Here is a 27310-nt window from a genome sequence, read left to right on the forward strand (position 1 = left end):
GTTGCCAGGTCGGACGAGTCTCGTTTCAAATTGAATCGAGTGGATGGACGTGTACGCGTGGGAAGACAACCTCATGAATCCATGGATCCTGCATGTGATCAGGGGTCTGATCAAGCTGGTAAAGGCTCTGTAATGGTGTGGGACGCATGCAGTTAGAGTGATATGGGATGCCTGATACGTATAGATACGACTTTGACAAATGACACGCACGTAAGGGTCCTATCTGATCGCCTGCATCCATTCATGTCTATTGTGCGTTCCGATGGATTTGGGCAATTACATCAGGACAATGGGACACGCTACACGCCCAGAATTGCTACAGACTGGTTCAATAAACACTCTTCTGAACTTAAACACTTCCACTGGCCACCAAACTCCCCAGATATGAACATCATTGGGCATATCTGGGATGCCTTACAGCGTGCTGTTCAGAAGAGATCTCCACCTCCTCGTAACTCCTACGGATTTATGGACAGCCCTGCAGGGTTCATGGTGTCAGTTCCCTCCAGCACAACTTCAGACATTAGTCAAGTCCATTCCATGTCATGTTGCGGCACTTCTGCGTGCTCGCGGGTGCCCTACAAAATATTACGCAGGTGTACCTGTTTCTTTGGCTTTTCATTGTAGGTTCGCTACGGCGGTCATAGCCAAGGTAAACACGTCTGATGCTACATTTGTAGGGGCCTCTGTTAAGACTTCTGTTGTTGTCTGGATGATGGAGTGTGGAGTGCGGCGCGCTAATGACCCAACATTAGTGGAAGAAGAATGTATTCATTAATGTTTACAATCATGCGTTCTCCTCTGTGTGGGCGCCCAGGGCGGCGGCAGTCCAACACACGGCCTCAGAAGTCGCTGATGCTGTCTCAGCAGTCTGTGGCAGACATCGCCCTTGGCTTCCTGCTCAGGTAATCACGGTTGTAGTAGCAAACAAATATCACAGCTACACCAAATGTAGCGGGGACAGGAAGAAGGCACCATATTAAGACTCGTCTGAACTTTATTTATTGTTTCCAACTACAGTGCTGCACTTCCCTCGGTCTGCGTCACCGGGTCTCGCAATGCTGAGGACCCCTCTTTGCTGACTGCAAAACGGCCCAGCGCGGAATAGCTGCCTCAGCGATCCGTGCAACACCCTGTAGTGTATCGGCCTTGTACGGCCGTGGAGTTGTGGCGACGTCAGGATGCACCGGCAGCCGACTCAGCGGCCTCCACCCCGCTTGCCTCAGCGTCCCTCGCCGGGAAGGGGAAGGCGGCCCAGCAGCATGCTTTCTCGCTGGCGTGGCTAAGATCGTGGCGACAACAAGCGCCCGTGATTCGGCAGCTGAATCTGTGGCCCTCGCCCTGGATGTCTCCGGTGCGTGTTTGGAGCCAAGACGACTGCCCACGGTAGCGAGCCATGGAGTGGCCTGCCGCTGGCTGGCTACGGACCCTGCGTCGGCCTCAGAGGGTGAACCAGCGACCTGCCATGGACTGGAATGCTGGCGCCCCATCTGCTGATGTGTGTAGGCGGTGGTGTGACACGCACCGCTGTCCAGGAGAGCTGCCACACCTGAATGCTTTGTTAGTGAATCGGCACCTATTTATATGCGGCTGTGTACGCCTGTTTTCCTAAACGTGCCACTCTGCGTCACCTACTCATAACATTTAAGTTGGCCAGTGGGCCCCTTCTGCCTGTGACTTGCGCCATGCAAACCGCTGTGTGTATTTTTTCCGGCGTTTCTACACTCCTCTGACCTCTATTTTACTTCGCAACTGCTGGTGAGCGTAACTCACTGTAAACAGTGCAAAAACAGACATTATGTCTTATGAGATAACAGTAATCAGTGATTTTATAATGTTACTTAAAATCCGTCTTGATTGCAATTTTTTTAATTTTTTTTATTCGTATGACCGGTTTCGGTTCATTCAGAACCATCTTCAGATCTGATATTTCAGTTACAGGAGTAACCCGTCCAAATTCAGCAACTTTCACATGCTACGTCACATCATGTGACGTAGCATGTGAAAGTTGCTGAATTTGGACGGGATACTCCATTTAGAACCATCTTCAGATCTGATATTTCAGTTACAGGAGTAACCCGTCCAAATTCAGCAACTTTCACATGTGACGTAGCCTGTGAAAGTTGCTGAATTTGGACGGGTTACTCCTGTAACTGAAATATCAAATCTGAAGATGGTTCTGAATGAACCGAAACCGGTAACATGAATAAAAAAGAAATTGCAATCAAGACGGATTTTAAGTAACATCACTGTAAACAGGCCTGCGCCTGGCTGTAACTTGCGCGCTCAGAAATTTTGCACCAAAACTGACTTTTTCTATCCCAAACGGTAGTGCCGCTACACAGTGTTCGCAGGACTCATGGGCGAACAGTGTAGTCGGTATGACAGGCATGTCCTCCCAGGATGGAGACTGCGTATTACCAGAACACGTCGAAGTGGGTGTCTTGGGAAACCTTTCAGCAAGTGTGCGCGGTGCAGAGATGGCCCACAGCATAGCCCATACATCAAGGAATGCAGGGGATGCCAATGATTGCTTATATGTAACAGTCAGGGGCAGCATCGGTTAAGGCGCCCTTCAAATACTGAGACGTCAGAGGGTCAAGCACTGCTAACTCGGCTCACTAAGCCATAGTCAAAAGTCTCCAAGTCTTTTCATCAGCAGATGTGCTGCCCGCAGCTGATAGCGACCGAGCATGGTAGACCTGACAGAAATCGGTCTCAGGAACAGAAGACACGTTGGCGAACGGTAGCAGCATATCACAGTTTCAGCTCGTAGCTGGTGTAATGCGACATAAAGGTTGACAGAGATGCACAGAAGCCTGAGTACTTATTACTACTAGTTTGAGGTGTTGACGTTATGTGAGGCTGGTGATGGCCTAATGTGGCCTACTTTTTCAGGCTCATAGCGGCCTTCACCACCACTCTGTTTCATACTAACGGCTTTCTGGGCTTCAACTTTCTGGGCTTCAACTTTCTGGGCTTCAACTTTCTGGGCTTCAACTTTCTGGGCTTCAACTTGTTGCTTTCCCGGCATTTTAGCAGGCTGACAGGTGTTCTTGTGAAATTTCTACTCTCTGTTACGAAATAAAACAGTTCTGCTACAATAAAGTGTTGTGTTTTGCTCGCTGAGATTATTTTTCTGAGTTTAGGACTCAAGCTTCTTGCTCGTACGAGATGAGATAATCGCTTTCGGGTTTGTCTGCTTCCGCAATGATGTTTTCTGCTTGTTTGTAGTTTTGATTGTGCAGTAGGGCTTTGTCCACGCTTAGCCTGGCTTGGTGCTCGATAGGCAGGACTCTGAGGAAATTTTGCATTTGACCATGATTCATTTCCGGTTCAAAATGGTTCAAATGGCTCTGAGCACTATGGGACTTAACATCTGTGGTCATCAGTCCCCTAGAACTTAGACCTACTTAAACCTAACTAACCTAAGGACATCACACACATCCATACCCGAAGCAGGATTCGAACCTGCGACCGTAGCGGTCACACGTTTTCAGACTGAAGCGCCTAGAACCGCACGGCCACACCGGCCGGCTTTCATTTCCGGTATGTAGCGTTTTCCAGAGTACACAATTTTACATTTCTGTGCCTTTAAACCAAGATAAATCCTTACGAGTACATGTATCGAAGAAACACCGAAAATTACAGCGTAACATCTGAAAAAATCGAGAGGACTACCGAAAGTTCGGGTTAGGCTGCACACACGGCCGTGTACAGGCTGTGCCGATATCCGACGTCTAAATTTCAGGAACGGATTTCTCTCAAAGAAAGAAGGAACAAAACTCTATGACAGCATAGGACGTGAAATTCATTAAGTTTTGCCAACCTTTTGTTGTACGTTGTATATGCTCTCATACCCAGCCCACGTGAACTTTTACTCCTTGCAGAAAGAAACTTTTTTTTCTTAAAATCTTACTCGAAAGAAAACGTTAGCAGATGTGGTTTGGTGCGGCACATTCGTCATCTTGAGTTAGCTCTGCATACATAGAGAATGATCATTGCAGTCAAATTTTGAAATGTAAAATAAAAGGAAAAGGTAGTCATCAGAGAATAGGGTTATATCGGTACAATATACTGTTTGTGCCCACGTCAAATGCTGTGAACGCGATGGAGAGGCTTTTTTAAGCAGTGTCATTACGGTGGATGAGGCATGGGCCAAAACGTATGAGCCACAGCAGGAACGCCAATCAAACAAATGAAATCATTACGAGTCATTACGAAAGTTCGTCACAGCCCCATAAATGTGAAAAGTGTGGTAATTCTAGAGTACCACTTGATGGTGTAATGGTAGAACGTACCGTTCCTCAAACGTTCATTTTTGGAACACAAACTGCGACAAAATTTGAGATAAAGCAGCGACAGTTTTTGCAAAACCCACACCTATTTTGCAGGAGAATGCTGTGGAACATACAGCACAAGTGTTGACTGATTTGTTCTGTAGATGAAGCTGCAAAGTGATGTGTCGTTCACAACACTCTCGGAACATAAGCCCTTGTAACTTTGACGTGATTCCTGAGATAAACGTAGCACTTCGTGGTTTTCGATTCAGAACTTTTGTGGAACAAAAGACTGCGCCATTCAAAACGCCAACAAAACAGACGCAGCTGAATATATCTGACTGCTTTCATGTCGTTGACAACGGGATACACACAGTATTGCTGACTACTATTATATATCAGTTGATAACAAACAGATACAGCTAGTAATGTACCAACCACAGCAATTCGACTGACGAGAAAAAGAAACAATAACTGACCAATTAGATGGACACACACATCAACAAAAAACTTAGCAAACTCTACAGGACAGATCGTCTTATTTAGACATTTCAATGCAGACCTTAGTGAGTGACGGTTCGTCGTTTAAATACAGTTAAGGTGTCGGTGCATTTTACGATACATGTACAGTCATGCACAAAAGTATACAAACGACATGATTTTCATTTCGCCTGATTCGCATTCAACCCACATAACGCAGCCTGTCTAGCAGGTCCTCTAATCGCTCCTTGGTACAGTCGTTCGACTATTGAAAATGGTTCCAACAAGTTACCACTCGAAAACACTGCTCTGTATTGCAATAACTCAAGATGTAAAGTAATACCACGATACTAAAAAGATAAGGGAACACCTTATCACAGATAAGACTGTCCTTAAGGCTTGTAAGCGCACATTTATTGCAACAAATTATATACATAAAATGTTACCACTCTCATTATTACGTCAGATAGAAAACGCAAGTAGTAAGTTCGTCGTATTCATGATTTCCTCTTCGAAGTAACATACCGCACTTGTTATTTAACAGAAAATGACATTAAAAATTTAAGTTATTCACGAGCAGCTAGTTAAGAATATTATGAACTTCAAATGACACGACGAACCGTCTCTTTATGCATACGGATTCAAACTCAGGTCATGCAGACTAAGATTTCGTTCCTGAATAGGCATACAGTGAGTGATATACCTCGATATTAGACAGTATCAGTTAGCATATATCAACTTTAAATTACATAGCGTAAACATTTTTAACGGACGAGAAACCCTACCCAGCATCTATTGTCCCTGTTAACGAACTACGAGAGATGTTAAATATTGCTTCTTCACAAGTAACTTACTTGAAATGCCGCGAGGTAAAACTTTGTGTTGGACAGGTTGGCTATGGTTCAAATGGCTCTGAGCACTATGGGACTTAACATCTATGGTCATCAGTCCCCTAGAACTTAGAACTACTTAAACCTAACTAACCTAAGGACATCACACAACACCCAGCCATCACGAGGCAGAGAAAATCCCTGACCCCGCCGGGAATCGAACCCGGGAACCCGGGCGTGGGAAGCGAGAATGCTACCGCACGACCACGAGATGCGGGCTGTTGGACAGGGATTCGAGCCCAGAACCTAATCGGATTGTTATCGAAGCACAATCAACTGTGACGTATCGGATTTTCTCGGCAGTAGCTAGATGTTTTAACTGAAACGATGAGACGAAACATTACTTTTTTCCTTCCCAGAACTCCAACCCGGAACCTATCGCTGATATATTCTAGAGAAAACGAACGTTAAATATGTGTTTGTTACTCCAGCAGCGACATGTGAGCATTTTTTAACTAGAAATAATATGACGAAGAGTTCAGTGCTGACTGAGAATAGGTGGTGGTGGTTGTTGGGATGTTTAAGGGGGACTAAACAGCGAAGGTCATCAGTCCCCCAGACTGGGAATAGAACTCCACACATTTCGTTGTTGACCACGTACAAAGAAACGTCAGCTACCGAATTTTTCTCCACCAGCATTTCGGAATAACTTCCTTCAACTTACAGTGATCTCTCAAATAGTTCTGTGTCTCACTGGGAGTCAAAAACATCAGATACCGTTAGTGTTGACAACGAATGAAAATGCATTAAAAATCAAAATTATTATCCACCAGCTGATAGGTGTTCTCATCTGGAGCTTGATAATACATCATGAAAACTTTAGTGCCAGGCCAGGATTCGAACCCATTCACGCGCAATATGTCGAGATGTTGAGGAATCTGCAGTTTTTAACAAACAACAAATTGTAGTAGTGCTGTATTGTCACGAAGGGATCAAATTCCGCGTTAAGGGCGGTCTGAGTTGCATTCCCAGTTCAGAACCAATTTTACCGACATGCAGAAGCTCAAATAAAATATGGAATAAGTGTCCTGTGCCCCTACATACCGTTTGTTTCGTCACTAGAATGAAATAACTAGTATAAGAAAGGTTACTTGTGATAGAGTTCTCTCATTTCACCACTTGCGACTTTATTGTGGTTCAACCTAACTTCTACTTGGTAGAGAAGGAATATCATGTTTAATGTGAATTTCAGACCACAATCCCTTTATACCTCCTTCACTTGGCGTAGCCAGAAAAGAATAGAATCTGTCTCTCCCTATCAAAAATCACCAGCAGAAGTTGGAATCGAACCCACACCATAAGCATTGGGACCTATCATCAATCCAACAGACCACCAAACCCGCCTCTCTGAGACTCATTTTCTATCATAACACCATGGCAGCACACTCGATGAGAATTCTGACACACAGGTTCCCTGTAGTGGTTTGCAGCATGTTCAGTACATTCATTTACTTGGTTGACCGAAACGCCATGAACAAGCTGCCTCGGCTACCCAGTGCATACATTCGACTCTATTTTGTAATCACCGAAAGAAAATCGCGTAACTGCCAGCTACATACACTGCCAACAGCGTAGGATGCAGAAATTTAAATAGGAAGTGTTCCTTTCCATTTGAGCTACTCTATTGCGATATCTGTTTGTTGAAAACGACGTGCAGTGCAAAAGAAAAGCTGTAACTGTCTGTCTCTCAGAAGTCTAGATCCGGCCATATGCATTCTCACACAGTACTTTGGAATGCGGAAGCTCTGGAGGAACTGTGGTTGACTTCTGGATTTGCTCTGTAGTCATGACAGCTAGTAGCATAACGGTAAGTGTAGCGCACCATAGATACGACGTCGTGAGTTCTATTACATTCGCTGCCAAATCTTTTAAAACGAAATTCTTCTGTCTGCTGAAATTATCAATTTAATGGAACTTTGAACATAACTCCCTTCACTTCTCAACCCAAAATAGTCGTATGTGGAAAAAGGCCAACGTTCTGCGACAATTTGTTCTTTTAATAGATGGCCAGGCAGCAGATGCTCCTCGAAGCTTTTATATTATGTGTGGGGAGAGCGCATCATGTCAAAATAGTCAGAAAAGTATTTTCTACATTAGCTGTCGTCTGGTAGTGGCATTTTATTCTTTTTGAAACCTTGTTTGACAGCTGTAACTAAGAACAAGTTTTCTACATGCATGTAATCTATAAACTGGTTGTGCATTGTCAGACTGTTATAGATAACATCAGAGAATTCGCATAGATCGTTGATGATTAATTTCTTTCTCATGTTAAGTATTGTTTTAACAACACTAAAAGAAACCTTACAAATATTGTTCACTATATTTTAAGAAATGAAATAAAACTACCCATGATACCTTACGACAAAAGTCGGTTTTAATAAAGCTGAGTATCTGTACGCCAGAGTGTCTCTATCGGCATGAATTGGTAAAATACTACTCACTTAGATTTCGATTGGGTCTGTGTTTAATTGGTATAATGTATCATACTCAACAGGTATGCAAGTGTGGCATTTCATAAATAATGCTGTGTATTCGTAGAAACCCAAACTTTGCTTGTCAGCAGCGGAAAGAGACATTACCTGTTGTGCAGCATTGTAAGTTTTTCACCATTGCGCTATGAGCTGAAAGTATTTTCTTGCGATTTCCTTATCGATGTTTGATCTGACTGCTCGTAGCTCTTTCACAAGAGGGATAAAAACGTTGCAGTCTGCTAGACTGGAACCGAGAACCAAAACAGACGCTATTTCAGAGGTTACCACATCCCCAGAGGGCTAGCGATGATGCATGTCTTGCACATTCCTCTTACAAAGCCAATAGTGACTAGAACTCTAAACCGCTATTTAAAGGACGAGATTAGTTGCGGTTTCCACATGCAACGACTTTCGTGGGCTGAAAATCGTAAATTTTCAATCTTTTGTTACACCTCAAGCGATAATAACTCAGATTATTCAATGAAAATGACAGGAAAATTCAAGTGAACTTTGAGGTTTAATTCCGTGCACACCAGGAAGTAACTCGTCGATCACAGAGTTGCCAAATATACCTTGCCTTGTTGCCAAATCTCAGTTACAGTCACAGCAGGAAGAAGACGAACCGATGTGATCCTACAGCGGGCTGGGAAGTGACGATAGCAGGCGTATCAAAGACGCGGCTGCTACGGCTTGGAATACGTAATGTGTCTGATTCGCATTTAGGGACTGGAGCGTAGTTACTAATATTACTCAGAACTGACTGCAAACTAATAATCATAAGTCAATAACTCTCATAGTTGTTTTTATATTTCTTTAGTAACTGTATTCAAAACTAAGAATCTCTTTCACGGACGTTTTCGTGCCTCGCCGATAGTCGAGCACACCAAAAAATAAAAAATAAAAAATGTGTGTGTGTGTGTGTGGGGTGGGGGGGGGGGGGTGAGAGAGAAGAGAGAGAGATAGATAAATATAAACAAGAATGAGAGAGAGGGTAAAAAGTTGTTGTAAAAAAAATTAAATGCCTTAATGTAAAGAAATCATTCATTAAAATGACTCGTTCCACATCATTACGAAATGTCATATTCATGATCTGTGGAACAAGTATTAATCTAATCTAATCTTATCATATTGCTGACTAGCTGTGAAGAGTCATGAATTACCGCAATTTTCGCCAATATCAGTAACCAAATCTATACTTGAAAATAAAGGACGAAAGTTTTTTTAATAAACCGGGACTCCTATCAAGGCCCTTTCAGCCCTGTTAACTAACCACGAAAGATGTCTGATATACTTCCATTCGGAAGTAACGAAGTGTGTACGCATTTAAAGATGAAGCGAATGATGTGAAGTTCTGTGACGGAGATATGAACCCAACACGTTATGGGATTGTTAATAAAGTAAAATCAAATGCTACGTATCAGTTTTACTTACGAGCTTCTACGTATCTGAGTCTAAAATAAGTATACAAATTTTTGTTCCTGAGCGAAAATTGAACCCCACCCCTATCGTTCTTCTTTATCGTCCACGCATATAGCTTAAGTATCAATTGCTTACTCACCAACAGTAAGATGAGTGCATGTCCGGCCAGAAATTGCAGTCTTGGAAAATGGAACGAAATGATTGAACTATACTGTTCCGAGATACTCAGATCCTCGAAAGAGGAGATACAAATTCGAATCACAGTCAAGCACCAAATTTTTCAACGTCTCTAGTTCAATCAAGTACAAATAAAATAAGAGCCCTGTTCCTTTAAATGGCTATCGGTTCATCTAATGAAATAAAATTTTCTAATTTAAGTAAATTTACTGGCGACAGTGTTTCTGTTTACCATGACCTCCACCTATGTCATTTTCCAAAGTAAACCGGCTCTGTCCAGTTGGGAATGAAGGAACGTGATGTTTAATGCGGATTCTGGATTATAACGTCTTGCTCTTGAGGTTACCAGAGGTAAAGTATATCTGTTTGTGCCTCTTAAAAGTAAATTCCTGAACCCACGCATTGCACTTGTGATATTTCGTTCCACCAGAATATTATGGCCACCTTTTCCAGCCCCAGGAGTATGCTGTAACGGATGATGAGCTTAGCTTACAGAATTAGTCACGGTGGAAAACATGCGAGTCTATTGAATGGTTAAGTATAAGCAAGCTTCTGACGTGATTATGCTATTCCCAAGTCAGCAGGATGTAAAGAATCTTCTAGGCATCATAGCCTCGATGTGAAGCCATTTTGAAATTTTCACTAATTCAAGAAATTTCTTAGCTCGAGAAAATCCACTGTGAAGTATGAAGTTACCGGATAATTCGATTATTACCGTCATTATTACTATAATTTTCTTCATACCGCTGCTGGAACACATGTGCTCGTCTATCATTTAAGGCCTTTTGGTCATTAGAGAAGTAGTTGCCCAAGAAGAGGTTCTTTCATTGCCTACGAAATCCCTTTAATGTTAATATCAAACATCAGCAATTACTCGTAGATTACATTAAAACTAAAGTAATTGATGAAGACGTTACTCGATAACAAAAACAAGCTGCCTTTCTTCATTTACTTGCGCCTAGAAATGGCTGTCGAATACTGCCAAACCAAAAGCCAAGGGATCTTACTGCCTTCCGATAAATATCTCGGTCACAGAACTTCACAACATTCGCTTCATCTTTAAATGCGTACACACTTTGTTACTTCTGAATGGAAGTATATCAGACATCTTTCGTGGTTAGTTAACAGAGATGAAAGGGCCTTGATAGGAGTCCCGGTTTATTGCAAAAACTGTCGTCCTTTATTTCCAAAATTAGATTTGGTTACTGATACTGGCGAAAATTTCAGTAATTCATGACTCTTCGCAGCTAGTCAGCAATATGATATGATTAGATTAGACTAATACTTGTTCCATAGATCATTAATATGACATTTCGTAATGATATGGAACGAGTCATTTTAATGAAAGATTTCTTTACATAACGGCATTCATTTTTTTACAACTTTTTACCATCGCTCTCATTCTTGTTTATTTTTATCTCTCTCTCTCTCTCTCTCTCTCTCCCTCTCTCACCCCCCCCCCCCCCCCCCCCCCCCACACACACACACTTTTTATTTTTTATTTTTTGGTGTGCTCGACTATCGGCGAGGCACGAAAACGTCCGTGAAAGAGATTCTTAGTTTTGATTACAGTTACGAAAGAAATATAAAAACAACTATGAGAGTTATTGATTTGTGATTTTTAGTTTGTAGTCAGTTCTGAGTAATATTAGTGACTACGCTCCAGTCCCTAAGTCTAGTTACAGAAATGCGAATCAGCCGCATTACGTATTCCAAGCCGTAGCAGCCGCGTCTTTGATACGCCTGCTATCGTCACTTCCCAGCCCGCTGTAGGATCACATCGGTTCGTCTTCTTCCTGCTGGTACTGTAACTGAGATTTGGCAACAAGGCAAGGTATGTTTGGCAACTCTGTGATCGACGAGTTACTTCCTGGTGTGCACGGAATTAAACCTCAAAGTTCACTTGAATTTTCCTGTCATTTTCATTGAATAATCTGAGTTATTATCGCTTGAGGTGTAACAAAAGATTGAAAATTTACGATTTTCAGCCCACGAAAGTCGTTGCATGTGGAAACCGCAACTAATCTCGTCCTTTAAATAGCGGTTTAGAGTTCTAGTCACTATTGGCTTTGTAAGAGGAATGTGCAAGACATGCATCATCGCTAGCCCTCTGGGGATGTGGTAACCTCTGAAATAGCGTCTGTTTTGGTTCTCGGTTCCAGTCTAGCAGACTGCAACGTTTTTATCCCTCCTGTGAAAGAGCTACGAGCAGTCAGATCAAACATCGATAAGGAAATCGCAAGAAGATACTTTCAGCTCATAGCGCAATGGTGAAAATCTTACAATGCTGCACAACAGGTGATGCCTCACTCCGCTGCTGACAAGCAAAGTTTGGGTTTCTAGGAATACACAACATTATTTATGAAATGCCACATTTCCATACCTGTTGAGTATGATACATTATACCAATTAAACACAGACCCAATCGAAATCTAAGTGAGTAGTATTTTACTAATTCATGCCGATAGAGACACTCTGGTGTACAGATACTCAGCTTTATTAGAACCGACTTTTGTCGTAAGGTTATCATGGGTAGTTTTATTTCATTTCTTAAAATATAGTGAACAATATTCGCAAGGTTTCTTTTAGTGTTGTTAAAACAATACTTAACATGAGAGAGAAATTAATCCTCAACGATCTATGCGAATTCTCTGATGTTATCTATAACAGTCTGACAATGCACAACCAGTTTATAGATTACATGCATGTAGAAAACTTGTTCTTAGTTACAGCTGTCAAACAAGGTTTCAAAAAGAATAAAATGCCACTACCAGACGACAGCTAATGTAGAAAATACTTTTCTGACTATTTTGACATGATGCGCTCTCCCCACACATAATATAAAAGCTTCGAGGAGCATCTGCTGCCTGGCCATCTATTAAAAGAACAAATTGTCGCAGAACGTTGGCCTTTTTCCACATACGACTATTTTGGGTTGAGAAGTGAAGGGAGTTATGTTCAAAGTTCCATTAAATTGATAATTTCAGCAGACAGAAGAATTTCGTTTTAAAAGATTTGGCAGCGAATGTAATAGAACTCACGACGTCGTATCTATGGTGCGCTACACTTACCGTTATGCTACTAGCTGTCATGACTACAGAGCAAATCCAGAAGTCAACCACAGTTCCTCCAGAGCTTCCGCATTCCAAAGTACTGTGTGAGAATGCATATGGCCGGATCTAGACTTCTGAGAGACAGACAGTTACAGCTTTTCTTTTGCACTGCACGTCGTTTTCAACAAACAGATATCGCAATAGAGTAGCTCAAATGGAAAGGAACACTTCCTATTTAAATTTCTGCATCCTACGCTGTTGGCAGTGTATGTAGCTGGCAGTTACGCGATTTTCTTTCGGTGATTACAAAATAGAGTCGAATGTATGCACTGGGTAGCCGAGGCAGCTTGTTCATGGCGTTTCGGTCAACCAAGTAAATGAATGTACTGAACATGCTGCAAACCACTACAGGGAACCTGTGTGTCAGAATTCTCATCGAGTGTGCTGCCATGGTGTTATGATAGAAAATGAGTCTCAGAGAGGCGGGTTTGGTGGTCTGTTGGATTGATGATAGGTCCCAATGCTTATGGTGTGGGTTCGATTCCAACTTCTGCTGGTGATTTTTGATAGGGAGAGACAGATTCTATTCTTTTCTGGCTACGCCAAGTGAAGGAGGTATAAAGGGATTGTGGTCTGAAATTCACATTAAACATGATATTCCTTCTCTACCAAGTAGAAGTTAGGTTGAACCACAATAAAGTCGCTAGTGGTGAAATGAGAGAACTCTATCACAAGTAATCTTTCTTATACTAGTTATTTCATGCTAGTGACGAAACAAACGGTATGTAGGGGCACAGGACACTTATTCCATATTCTATTTGAGCTTCTGCATGTCGATAAAATTGGTTCTGAACTGGGAATGCAACTCAGACCGCCCTTAACGCGGAATTTGATCCCTTCGTGACAATACAGCACTACTACAATTTGTTGTTTGTTAAAAACTGCAGATTCCTCAACATCTCGACATATTGCGCGTGAATAGGTTCGAATCCTGGCCTGGCACTAAAGTTTTCATGATGTATTATCAAGCTCCAAATGAGAACACCTATCAGCTGGTGGATAATAATTTTGATTTTTAATGCATTTTCATTCGTTGTCAACACTAACGGTATCTGATGTTTTTGACTCCCAGTGAGACACAGAACTATTTGAGAGATCACTGTAAGTTGAAGGAAGTTATTCCGAAATGCTGGTGGAGAAAAATTCGGTAGCTGACGTTTCTTTGTACGTAGTCAACAACGAAATGTGTGGAGTTCTATTCCCAGTCTGGGGGACTGATGACCTTCGCTGTTTAGTCCCCCTTAAACATCCCAACAACCACCACCACCTATTCCCAGTCAGCACTGAACTCTTCGTCATATTATTTCTAGTTAAAAAATGCTCACATGTCGCTGCTGGAGTAACAAACACATATTTAACGTTCGTTTTCTCTAGAATATATCAGCGATAGGTTCCGGGTTGGAGTTCTGGGAAGGAAAAAAGTAATGTTTCGTCTCATCGTTTCAGTTAAAACATCTAGCTACTGCCGAGAAAATCCGATACGTCACAGTTGATTGTGCTTCGATAACAATCCGATTAGGTTCTGGGCTCGAATCCCTGTCCAACACAAAGTTTTACCTCGCGGCATTTCAAGTAAGTTACTTGTGAAGAAGCAATATTTAACATCGCTCGTAGTTCGTTAACAGGGACAATAGATGCTGGGTAGGGTTTCTCGTCCGTTAAAAATGTTTACGCTATGTAATTTAAAGTTGATATATGCTAACTGATACTGTCTAATATCGAGGTATATCACTCACTGTATGCCTATTCAGGAACGAAATCTTAGTCTGCATGACCTGAGTTTGAATCCGTATGCATAAAGAGACGGTTCGTCGTGTCATTTGAAGTTCATAATATTCTTAACTAGCTGCTCGTGAATAACTTAAATTTTTAATGTCATTTTCTGTTAAATAACAAGTGCGGTGTGTTACTTTGAAGAGGATATCATGAATACGACGAACTTACTGCGTGCGTTATCTATCTGACGAAATAATGAGAGTGGTAACATTTTATGTATATAATTTATTGCAATAAATGTGCGCTTACAAGTCTTGAGGACAGTCTTATCTGTGATAAGGTGTTCCCTTATCTTCTTAGTATCGTGGTATTACTTTACATCTTGAGTTATTGCAATACAGAGCAGTGTTTTCGAGTGGTAACTTGTTGGAACCATTTTCAATAGTCAAACGACTGTACCAAGGAGCGATTAGAGGACCTGCTAGACAGCTGTGTTATGCGGGTAGCATGCGAATCAGGCGAAATGAAATTCACGTCGTTCGGATACTTCTGAGCACGACTGTACATAAGGTAACCGTCGAAATCAATCATGGGAAATGAAGACGGCCAATCAGAAGCGTTCGTTTCATTTGCACTGATTTAACCTGTCGGGTTAGGTTCACGCCTAACCAGAAACTTGAAAATCTTCAGGGAATCAATTATTATAAGCAAGATCATAACTAAGACTGCTATTCATTTCTTTCGCAGTAATGTAACCAATGCTATTATGTTCCTGTATATCCACGTGCTCGAAAATCGTCTGATGTTGCAGTTCTCATTTATTTCACGCTGTAAAAAAAAAAAAAAATAAAAAATAAAATAAAACTGCATTCATCCCGAGCTTTGAGCAAATGGACATCCATCAAGTATGAGTGGCGTTCGCTTTACTTGCAGTAATTTACGCTGTGCTGTTAGGTTCCTGCCTAACCACAACGTCAAAGATCGGCACATATTCTTGGAGGGCAGTGAACCATTTGTGACAAACAAGACTGCAAACTGCATTGATGATCGTTTCACCCTTTGTTGTTTAAAGCTGTACTATTATGTACCTGCCCAACCTCGACCATGAAAATCGTCATATATTCTTAGAAAACGGCGAAATATTTTTGATATACAAGAGTGCAAGTATCACAGCTGTTCGTTCCACTCGCAGTAAGGTAAGCTGTGCTATTAGTTTTTCTGCATAACCACATCCTCGAAACTCGTCACATATTCTTAGAAAACAGCGACACATTTTTGTCAGACAAGTTTGCAGAGTACTTATACTTGTGCTATTAGGTTGCGTGGTAATGACCTATTCGTAAATCGTAAAGTAGTAGTAATAAAAATCAAATTATTTTTCACAAGCTGCAGTAAAACTGGAAGCTGTGGTATCTGGTTCGTGCCGAACTCCATGCTGCAAACTATAGAAAAAACGTGATTCTTGTATAGATGAAGGAAGAAAACAATGACACAAAACTGGACTGAGCAATGCATCTTCATTACATATTCATGTCTGTTTGTCACAGCTTGTAATCAAATTAGTAACCTATTTTGCTAATGTAAAAGAAGGACAAAGAAGAAAGGACGAGAGTTGCACATGGGATTATAAACCCTTTTCATAGCTTCAGTGACTGCCACAAACATAACAGTCACTTCGCTCCTATCACTCCTCCAAATGTACTCGAACACATAACAGTCAAATGTGTTCTTTCACCTATTAGAAGAACAAAGTGCGGAAAGATCTTTTGGCGGCAGACCAAGTGCCCTCAGTGCTATTTGTGTGTGTATTTGTCTCTGGATCTTTGAAGTGTATGTTCTGATTCACCGACGGGTGAAAGCATCCTTCATTTGCCAAGGTAGTTGCATGAAGAAAAACAGTCGGAAATTACAGTGCTATGTGGCAACACAGACTTTCTCGGAATCCTGGGAAGAAGAGGTTTAGTTCACCTTTTTACTACTTCAAAGAAGCACTATTTTCACTCCACCGAGGACCCACTTTCTGACAACACGCTTTACGCTACAAAATTTCCTTTTCCCAATTATGGATTCGTCAACCTCGATGACTTTCACTTTATCGCCAAGAAGGTCTCCAAGTCGAACACAATCTAAAATACACACATTTCTACAAAAACTCCTCCAGTCCACCAAAGTGTGTTTGATCGAATGTAATTCTGAAACTATGAATGTACTGGAACACTTTTTTGTCCACATTAATGTCAGCTTCAAAATATAGTCGACTGCCGGAAAACCAAATGCGCTCACGTATACTAAGACGAGAGATATGTGAACCTTCTTTCAGAAAGCACCATTGAATACCATGTGAACGATCTTTCCTGCTAACGAGGAGCACTTCAGAAGAACACATTCTTGCATATTCTTCGCTCACCCTGCAGCCCCTATAGGAAATACTACTGTACATCACCCCGCAAATTAAACTGACTCAATAAGAGTTCCAAAAAAACAAAAATGGCTCTGAGCCCTATGCGACTTAATTTCTGAGGTCATCAGTCGCCTAGAACTTAGAACTAATTAAATCTAACTAACGTAAGGACAACACACACATCGATGCCCGAGGCAGGATGCGAACTTGCGACCGTAGTGTTCACTCGGTTCCAGACTGTAGCGCCTAGAACCGCACGGCCACTCCGGCCGGCAATAAGAGTTACCATCAGTCAGTCACAAAAATTCTTAAAATAGAGCCACAAATAAAAGACTCAGTGACATAAACGTAAGTAACTAGCGAACATTATAATAGCCAAACCTAATAACAGCCAAGTTCGCCGACGTAACCGGGTGGTGGTGCTGAGCCTCGTGCACATGAGCCAATGCGTGTGATTCTCTTTGAAGTATGTCGCTCCGTGGACTCAAGCAATGAAGCCCTCCTCTGGTGTACCGTGCACCATACTTTCCACACTACCCCACAGAAAACAATCGAGAGGTGTCAGATCTGGCGACCGTGCTGTCCGTGCAACTGATCTACCTCCGGCAATTCATCGAGTGCGATATGCGACGTTGAGGTTATTCGGCACATCTACATCAAAGTGTGCTGAACCTCCCCCGTGTTGCAACCACATGACCGAACATTTAATGGCATTATCTCCAATAGGGTAGGCAGAACATGTCTAATAATTGTGAGGTAGATTGGTCCTGTTAGTCTGTTTGGCAGTATACACGGCCCAATGACGGTCACCAGTTATCCCGGACCAGATGTTAAAACCAACCGTGTGTTGGCGGTTTTGAGTCACATGCGCACGCGGATTCTCGTCCGCCTAAAATGCATGTAGTGCAACTTCAATATCCGCCTCTAGTAAACGAGCATTTATCAGTGACTAGCACCAAGCTCGATAACTGTGGATGGAGTAATGCGTTGTTGTGAATGCCACTGTACAAACTGTATCCGTCGTGGACAGTCCGCAGTGTCGTCGCTCTCACAGCTACCTCTCCTCGATCCGGCAGTGGCACTGCCACCACGCCGCCAGCGGCCCCAGCTTGCCCCTGCGCTGCACGGACCTGCTCGCTGCTGAGCCCCCAACAGTCCAGATGTCCGTCCGCAAATCCTCACCACGTCCAGCACGCAGACAGCATTAAAATAACTGCTCATTCAAAACCACAAGATACACCCGGATCCCAAAAAACAATTCCACCAACAACTCACAATACTGAAACCAGCCACTGTGAATCAACACGGACGAATTATAAGTCGGCACAAACACAGAGAAGCCAGAAACGGTCGGAAGACCAAATGCACGTCGACCGCTGCGACGACCGACCGAACGACCAAGCAACGGTCGTCCCCACTCAAGTCAGGCACGGGAAAAATCCCAGTATAAATCGCCAACTGACAACTTATTGCTGTGAGGGTACTTCGACGGGCGGAAACACACACACACAAGTGAAAGTTGCACTACTCGCATATCACGGTCCATTCAACTAAAACTCGCTGAATCCGGTCCTTGACGTGGTCGTGCATTCTCGAAACCACATCCTTCTGTCGGACAGTGCACGTGTGTCGGGCGAGTACTGGCGGTCCAGTCCTCACTGCTGCTCTGTCCCAGCTCAACTAGCTCGACACACGACGATCCGGAAATACTAGAGGCCGCTCCAAAGATGGTACCACAGTACGCGCTATCGATAAGCACTGCTGCTGCCCCTCGCGGACAGACAGGACGAGCAAACGTAGTGGCGCCAGTGAACACACTAAGAAAACGTGACGCCACTATCGCTATTACAAGACGCCAAGGTATGAACCGCATCAACGCGAGCAGCACACGGTTCAAGCACAGTAATCAGGCACCGCTCAATCACCCGGAATGTTCAGGGAACTTCGTGATCAGGAGAAGTGACGGCTCCTGCGTCGTCAGACCCAATGTACCACCTCAGGGTCTAGTCTCTAAGAGTAACTGCAGCCCGACCTACTGCTGGTAATGACAGTCGATCAAGGGAGCAGCAGCATTTAAAACCGACTGAACCAGCTCATCATCATCGAACAGCTGCAGTAGTTACGTGACGGACAGCGCCATGCCGATGAAGCATCCCTGCCCATCGACTGAGCAACCGCATGCAACTGAGCACTTCGACAGGCAACTCTGCACTTCGTTACCGCCACCAGAGTACGAGGCATAGGCCCAGCCAGCTCTGCCTTCGCCGAGGTGTCAAAGGCTGAGTTCTGCGCTGTGGGACACTAGAGCGTAATGCAGCCGGATGTGTACACAGCTACTGGGACCGATGAATACAAGCTCCTGGCAACACAGCAAAAGCAGCAGCAGCGGGGCGTGTGGCCAGCAACCAGAGGCTTTCGTACTAACGATGTGATAGCAGAGTGTTAACGTCGCTCGCCAGCGTCATTTGCTATTTCCAAGTCACCGGGACCTCTTCTGCTGCACTTCCATCCTTCTTCTGCAGAGAATTGCCATCCACATCCAACCGTATCCTGTCACCCCGTTATAATAGACTAATTTGCTATGTTAAAAATATGGTTCGGATTGTTGTCATTCTGAGTGATTACAACAATCAAATAGCATTTTCAGTGAATACTGTCACAAAATATTTTATTTTTATGTAATTAAACCTTAAAAATCATTAAAAATGGCTCTGAGCACTATGGGACTTAACTTCTGAAGTCATCAGTCCCCTAGAACTTAGAACTACTTAAACCTAACTAACCTAAGGACATCACACACACCCATGACAGAGGCAGGATTCGAACCCGCGACCGTAGCGGTCGCGCGGTTCCAAACTGTAGAGCCTAGAACCGCCCGGCCACCCCGGCCGGCAAAAATCATTAAATATCAAGATTTGGTAACGTGATCGAAAACGCTCTGTCGTTGGTTGAAGCTCTGGTGTGACATCACAGACTAGAAATAAGACGAAGCTATGTGTGTGTTGTAGGAATGCTAGGCGAAGTTCTACGTTTTTTCGTACCTTTTCTGCAAACTGTTTAGATATTTAGTGATGGAAAACGCATTTACAACTTTTAAGTAACAATGTAAAGGTATTTTGTGAAGGCCGATAGTGGAAACCTTCCGAATGTTGATGCGTTTATCCTCCACTTATTTAGAGCAATGATATGAGCAAGGACGGACATTCTCTTTCCTGCTCCCTGCAATACCAATGTTGTTGTTGTTGTGGTCTCAAGTCCAGAGACTGGTTTGATGCAGCTCTCCATGCTTCTCTATCCTGTACAAGCTTCTTCATCTCCCCGTACTTACTGCAACCTACATTCCTCTGAATCTGTATAGCGTATTCACCTCTTGGTCTCCCACTACGATTTTTACCCTCCGTGCTGCACTCCAATACTAAATTGGTGATCCCTTGATGCCTCAGAATATGCCCTACCGACCGATCCCTTCTTCTAGTCAAGTTGTGCCACAAATTTCTCTTCTCCCCAATTCTATTCAATACCCCCTCATTAGTTATGTGATCTACCCATCTAATCTTCAGCATTCTTTTGTAGCACCACATTTCGAAAGCTTCTGTTCACTTTTTGTCGAAACTATTTATTGACCACGTTTTGCTTCCATACATGGTTACACTCCATATAAATACTTTCAGAAAAGACTTCCTTACACTTAAATATATACTCGATGTTAACAAATTTCTCTTCCTCAGAAAGGCTTTCCTTGCCATTGCCAGTCTACATTTTATATCCTCTCTACTTCGACTGTCATCAGTTATTTTGCTCCCCAAATAACAGAACTCATTTACTACTTTAAGTGTCTCATTTCTTAACCTAATATCCTCAGCATCACGCGATTTAATTCCACTATATTCCATTATCTTCGTTTCGCTTCTGTTGATGTTCATCTAATATCCTCCTTTCAACCCACTGTCTATTCCGTTCAGCTGCCCTTCCAGGTCCTTTGCTGTCTCTGACAGAATTACAATGTCATCGGCGAACCTCAAAGTTTTTATTTCTTCTCCATGGATTTTAATTCCTATTCCGAATTTTTCTTTCGTTTCCTTTACTGCTTGCTCAATGTACAGATTAAATAACATCGCGGATAGGCTACAACCCTGTTTCACTCCCTTCCCAACCACTGCTTCCCTTCCGTGCCCCTCGATTCTTATAACTGCCATCTGGTTTCTGTACAAATTGTAAACAGACTTCCGCTCCCTGCATTTTACCCCTGCCACCTTCAGAATTTGAAAGAGATTATTTCACTCAACATTGTCAAAAGCTTTCTCTAAGTCTACAAGTGTTAGAAACGTAGGTTTGCCTTTCCTTAATATATCTTCTAATATAAGTCGTAGGGTCAGTATTGCCTCATGTGTTCCAATATTTCTACGGAATCCAAACTGATCTTCCCCGAGGTCGGCTTCTACCAGTTTTTCTATTCGTCTGTAAGGAATTCGTGTTAGTATTTTGCAACTGTGGCTTATTAAACTGATAGTTCGGTAAAATCATGAGAAAAAGATTGAATAATCTACGAAAGGATAACGTTCTACGAGTCGGGGCGTGGAATGACAGAAGCTTGAACGTGGTAGGGAAACTAGAAAATCTGAAAAGGGAAATGCAAAGGCTTAATCTAGATATAGTAGTGGTCAGTGAAGTGAAGTGGAAGGAAGACAAGGATTTCTGGTCAGATGAGTATCAACAGCAGCAGAAAATGGTATAACAGGTGTAGGATTCGTTATGAATAGGAAGGTAGGGCAGAGGGTGTGTTACTGTGAACAGTTCAGTGACCGGGTTGTTTTAATCGGAATCGACAGCAGACCAACACCGACAACGATAGTTCAGGTATACATGCCGACGCCGCAAGCTAAAGATGAACAGATAGAGAAAGTGGATGAGGATATGGAAAGGGTAATGCAGTATGTAAAGGGGGACGAAACTCTAATAGTCATGGGCGACTGGAATGCAGTTGTATGGGAAGGAGTAGAAGAAAAGGTTACAGGAGAATATGGGCTTGGGACAAGGAATGAAAGAGGAGAAAGACTAATTGTGTTCTGTAACACGTTTCAGCTAGTAATAGCGAATACCCTGTTCAAGAATCACAAGAGGAGGAGGTATACTTGGAAAAGGCCGGGAGACACGGGAAGATTTCAATTAGATTACATCATGGCCAGACAGAGATTCAGAAATCAGATACTGGATTGTAAGGCGTACCCAGGAGCAGATATAGACTCAGATCACAATATAGTAGTGATGAAAAGTAGGTTGAAGTTCAAGACATTAGTCAGGAAGAATCAATACGCAAAGAAGTGGGATACGGAAGTACTAAGGAATGACGAGATACGTTTGAAGTTCTCTAACGCTATAGATACAGCAATAAGGAATAGCGCAGTAGGCAGTACAGTTGAAGAGGAATGAACATCTCTGAAAAGGGCCATCACAGAAGTTGGGAAGGAAAACACAGGTACAATGAAGGTAGCTGTGAAGAAACCATGGGTAACAGAAGAAATACTTCAGTTGATTGATAAAAGGAGGAAGTACAAACATGTTCCGGGAAAGTCAGGAATACAGAAATACAAGTCGCTGAGGAATGAAATTAATAGGAAGTGCAGGGAAGCTAAGACGAAATGGCTGCAGGAAAAATGTGAAGACATCGAAAAAGATATGATTGTCGGAAGGACAGACTCAGCGTACAGGAAAGTCGAAACAACCTTTGGTGACATTAAAAGCAACGGTGGTAACATTATGAGTGCAACGGGAATTCCACTGGTAAATGAAGAGGAGAGAGCAGATAGGTGGAAAGAATACATTGAAAGACTCTATGAGGGGGAAGATTTGATGTGATAGAAGAAGAAACAGGAGTCGATTTAGAAGAGGTAGGGGATCCAGTATTAGAATCGGAATTTAAAAGAGATTTGGAGGACATACGGTCAAATAAGGCAGAACGGATAGATAACATTCCATCAGAATTTCTAAAATCATTGGGGGAAGTGGCAACAAAACGACTATTCACGTTGGTGTGTAGGATATATGAGTCTGGCGATATACCATATGACTTCCGGAAAAGCATCATCCACACAATTCCGAAGACGGCAAGAGCTGACAAGTGAGAGAATTATCGCACAATCAGCTTAACAGCTCATGCATCGAAGCTGCTTACAAGAATAATATACAGAAGAATGGAAAAGAAAATTGAGAATGCGCTAGGTGACGATCAGTTTGGCTTTAGGAAAAGTAAAGGGACGAGAGAGGCAATTCTGACGTTACGGCTAATAATGGAAGCAAGGCTAAAGAAAAATCAAGGCACTTTCATAGGATTTGTCGACCTGGAAAAAGCGTTCGACAATATAAAATGGTGCAAGCTGTTCGAGATTCTGAAAAAAGTAGGGGTAAGCTATAGGGAGAGACGGGTCATATACAATATGTACAACAACCAAGAGGGAATAATAAGAGTGGACGATCAAGAACGAAGTGCTCGTATTAAGAATGGTGTAAGACAAGGCTGTAGCCTTTCACCCCTACTCTTCAATCTGTACATCGAGGAAGCAATGATGGAAATAAAAGAAAGGTTCAGGAGTGGAATTAAAATACAAGGTGAAAGGATATCAATGATACGATTCGCTGATGACATTGCTATCCTGAGTGAAAGTGAAGAAGAATTAAATGATCTGCTGAACGGAATGAACAGTCTAATGAGTACACAGTATGGTTTGAGAGTAAATCGGAGAAAGGCGAAGGTAATGAGAAGTAGTAGAAATGAGAACAGCGAGAAACTTAACATCAGGATTGATGGTCACGAAGTCAATGAAGTTAAGGAATTCTGCTACCTAGGCAGTAAAATAACCAATGACGGACGGAGCAAGGAGGACATCAAAAGCAGACTCGCTATGGCAAAAAAGGCATTTCTGGCCAATAGAAGTCTACTAATATCAAATACTGGCCTTAATTTGAGGAAGAAATTTCTGAGGATGTACGTCTGGAGTACAGCATTGTATGGTAGTGATACATGGACTGTGGGAAAACCGGAACAGAAGAGAATCTAAGCATTTGAGATGTGGTGCTATAGACGAATGTTGAAAATTAGGTGGACTGATAAGGTAAGGAATGAGGAGGTTCTACGCAGAATCGGAGAGGAAAGGAATATGTGGAAAACACTGATAAGGAGAAGGGACAGTATGATAGGACATCTGCTAAGGCATGAGGGAATGACTTCCATGGTACTAGAGGGAGATGTAGAATGCAAAAACTGTAGAGGAAGACAGAGATTGGAATACGTCAGGCAAATAATTGAGGACGTAGGGTGCAAGTGCTACTCTGAGATGAAGAGGTTAGCACAGGAAAGGAATTCGTGGCGGGCAGCATCAAACCAGTCAGACTGATGACCAAAAAAAAAAAAGTTCGGTAATTTTCACATCTGTCAACACCTGCTTTCTTTGGGAATGGAATTAGTATATTCTTCTTGAAGTCTGAGGGTATTACACCTGTCTCATACATCTTGCTCTCCAGATGGTAGAGTTTTGTCAGGGCTGGCCCTCCCAAGGCTATTAGTAGTTCTAATGGAATGTTGTCTATTCCCGGGGCTTTGTTTGACTTAGGTTTTTCAGTGCTCTGTGAATCTCTTCACGCAGCATCATACCTCCCATTTCATCTTCATCTATATACTCTTCCATTTCCATAATATTGTCCTCAAGAACGTCGCCCTTGTATAGATCCTCTATATACTCCTTCCACCTTTCTGCTTTCCCTTCTTTGCTTAGAACTGGGTTTCCATCTGAGCTCTTGACATTCGTGCAAGTGGTTCTCTTTTCTCCAAGGTCTCTTTAATTTCCCTGTAGGCAGTATCTTACCCCTAGTGAGATACGCCTCTACATCCTTGCATTTTGTCTAGCCATCCCTGGTTGGCCATTTTGCACTTCCTGGCGATCTTATTTTTGAGACGTTTATTTTGCTTTTTGCCTGCTTCATTTATTGCATTTTTATATCTTCTCCTTTCATCAGTTACATTCTGTATCTCTTCTGTTGCCCGAGGATTTCTATTAGCCCTTGTCTTTTTACCTACTTGATCCTCTGCTGCCTTCATTATTTCATCTCGCAAAGCTACCCATTCTTCTTCTACTGTATTTCTTTTCCCCACTCTTGTTAATCGTTCCCTAATGCTCTCTCTGAAACTCTGCACAACCTCTGGATCTGTTAGTTTATCCAGGTCCCATCTCCTTAAATTCCTACCTTTTTGCAATGTCTTCAGTTTTAATCTACAGTTCATAACCAATAAATTGTGGTCAGAGTTCAGATCTGCCCCTGGAAATGTCTTACAGTTTAAAACCTGGTTCCTAAATCTCTGTCTTGCCATTATATAATCTATCTGATATCTTCTAGTATCTCCAGGCGTCTTCCATGTATACAACCTTCTTTCATGATTCTTAAACAAAGTGTTAGCCATGATTAAATTATGCTCTGTGCAAAATTCTACCAAGCGGCTTCCTCTTTCATTCCCTACCATCTGCTACGTTTTCTTCTCTTCCTTTTCCTACTATCGAATTCCAGTCACTCATGACTATTAAATTTTGGTCTCCCTTCACTACCTGAATAATTTCTTTTACCTCATCATACATTTCAACAATTTCTTCGTCATCTGCAGAGCTAGTTGGCATATAAACTTGTACTACTGTAGTAGGCGTGGGCTTCGTGTCTATCTTGGCCATAATAATGCGTTTACTATGCTGTTTGGAGTAGCTTATCCGTACTTCTATTTTTTTTACTCATTGTTAAATCTACTCCTGCATTACCCCTATTTGATTTTGTATTTGTAACCCTGTATTCACCTGACCAAAAGTCTTGTTCCTCCTGCCACCGAACTTCACTAATTCCCATTATATCTAACTTTAACCTACCCATTTCCCTTTTTAAATTTTCTAACCTACCTGCCCGTTTAAGAGATCTGACATTCCACGCTCCGATCCGTAGAGCGCCAGTTTTCTTTCTCCTGATAACGACGTCCTCTTGAGTAGTCGCTGCCCGGAGATCCGAATGGGGGACTATTTTACCTCCGGAATATTTTACCCAAGAGGACGCCATCATCATTTAACCACTGGTGGGTAGATACCGAATAATACACAGGACAACTAAGGACCTGTTTTATATGTAATGAATGTGGACACCACCGCACAAATTTCCAGCGTCTTATAGCGGCTTTGAGATCCACTTGCGAACATCGTAAAAGGCTAACTTTAGCGCACCTCTTTTTCCAAGTGACAGTCATTGTACCCAAACAAGTCCTCAGGGCCCTAGTGAATATCCGCCGTTAACGTCACGTCGGGATTTTGCTGCTGTAGCTTCCACGTCGCCCCCACTTTCACTTCAAAACAAGCGTAGGTGAACGCAAGATGGTGAGGAGTCAGGCATTGCCTCTTCCCTTCTCCGCCCTATTGAAAAGATTCCGTAGGAGAATGCGTCTCTCCCCACCGAGTTCAGACCGGATGATTACATGTCAGCTGCTGTTCAAGATTCCACCACACGTCCGATGTATATCCCGAGACCGGCATCGTATGAGATGGGCCTGTTTCAGCGTTTTGTAATATATCGACGGACTTGCCGGGCATCCCTGAGTCTGTAACGTATTCCCACCCTTCTTTTGCGCCTCAGATGGAGAAAGCACGCCACAGAGCGCTGCTGATCACATCGAGATCGGCACAATTGTGTCAGTACAACACTTGGTGACGGTAAAAGACCTACAGTCAGTTTCTGTTTCCGTTGATTCTCAAGAGTCAGATCGCCCACCTGTGCAAGAATGGTGTGTGTCCTCTGCACCTGATACTGAATTTCCGCAGGACCACTCTCCAATCCCTTCGCCCCTCCCCCGCTGCCTGCCGTGCGACAGACGCTTCCTACCAAAGCCGCAATAAACAACATTTTCAACCTGAGCGCGCGGCATCGCATAAAAAGAAGAAAAACGTAAAGAATGTGGAAGAGAGGGATGCAGCACTTTACATTCAGTTTTTCCGTGGGCTCTAATACACGACCTTAAATATCAGTTGCAAGTAATCATCTGAATTGTTCTGGTAATATATCTTGAATGTTAACGGATTTAGTTCCGATCTTATACTTGCGGCGCTGCGAAAATTTATTTATGATTCGTGCTGACGAGATTTTTTTACAAAAAGTGTTATTTGATTCTTCTTCTGATCCCGGCTTTTCTACTTTACTTAATATGGCTCCTGAACTATCTACTGGCAGTGCGTTACTTTACGGAGTTGGAATACCACTGACCGATATCGAAGTTCTTGATAACGGCCAAGCGTAGGCTTCAGTTTTGTGACCTTAAATTCTTTTTTATGCTATCTATGATCTGGCC

This window comes from Schistocerca americana, chromosome 1 (assembly GCF_021461395.2).
Source record: "Schistocerca americana isolate TAMUIC-IGC-003095 chromosome 1, iqSchAmer2.1, whole genome shotgun sequence".
NCBI classification, from domain to species: Eukaryota; Metazoa; Arthropoda; class Insecta; order Orthoptera; family Acrididae; genus Schistocerca; species Schistocerca americana.